We start from the raw sequence: 1,160 nt of genomic DNA on the forward strand, positions 1-1,160 counted from the left end.
CGAATAGTGGGATTGACCGTCGCATTATATAACGCCCCCACGGCTGAAAGGGCGAGCATGTTTGGTGTGACAGGGATTCGAACCCGTGACACTCATATTGCGAGTCGAGTGCCTTAACCACCTGGCCATGCCGGCCATTGTTAATAATAAAGCTGATAAGGTAACTAATAGAGTGGGATTCTTATAAAAGCATTGTTATAAAATTATTCTTATGTTGATGTCAAAATTTAATAAAAACATAATTTGAAGGAAATGTGGCTAACTTTTCATGGGTAAATGCTAAAAACTGGGTGTCAATACTCTTGGTGGGAAGAGCACAGATAGCCCATTGTGTAGTTTTGCGTTTATTAAAAATAAAAAATATCATGCATAAAACTGTGGGTAATTTATTAATCAAATTTGTAAGTGTAAACATTTATGTACCTTAATTAATTGAAAGTGAGTAACTAGACCACATGTTTTTGTTTTTTTTATTTTACTTGCTATTATGTAAAATGTACTGTGAATATTCCGTTATAATTTTGTACTAAGAATAATTAACTCTTTGCACTATCAATTTTCTGATAAGTAGCTATGTGTGAAGTTTTTCAACTCAAAAAGGAATCAGTCAACAATCAGTAAAGTTCCAGCTAAAGTATATTAGTCGAAATTATATCTCATAAAATTGGATCGAATAATGTACACTATGAAAATGTGATACAATTTAATTGTGCGTGTATGTGTGTGTCTCCAGTAAATCATAAATTCACAATTCTGAGTCATTTGTAATATCCAAAATAATCCATTTTAAAACCTTGCATTACCATCATATCATTGTCTATACTTAGTTTTTAACAAGTACAACATTTTTCTACTTAAATGTAATTGGCTAAAAGCGAAGTTAGTAAACATTGCAACACCTAAATTGTTTTAGTAAAAACAGGCTACAAGTTTAAACGGTTTCTAACAGTTATAATAAGTAAGATTAGAATTATTGCCACTATGGTTTGGGTTTCTTTTAATACTGGGACTCCATTAAAAATTATAGTGGAATTTTGCCTCAGACAGTTGAGAAGATAAAGAAATTGCTAACGTCTCTCCCTTTAAAAAAAACCCAAAACGATCAGGTTCAATAGTTCGTTCTAAAAATGTTTGTTTTCTTTAATAGATGCAAGATGATG

Source organism: Limulus polyphemus, unplaced genomic scaffold, assembly GCF_000517525.1.
Source record: "Limulus polyphemus unplaced genomic scaffold, Limulus_polyphemus-2.1.2 Scaffold817, whole genome shotgun sequence".
Taxonomy (NCBI): Eukaryota; Metazoa; Arthropoda; class Merostomata; order Xiphosura; family Limulidae; genus Limulus; species Limulus polyphemus.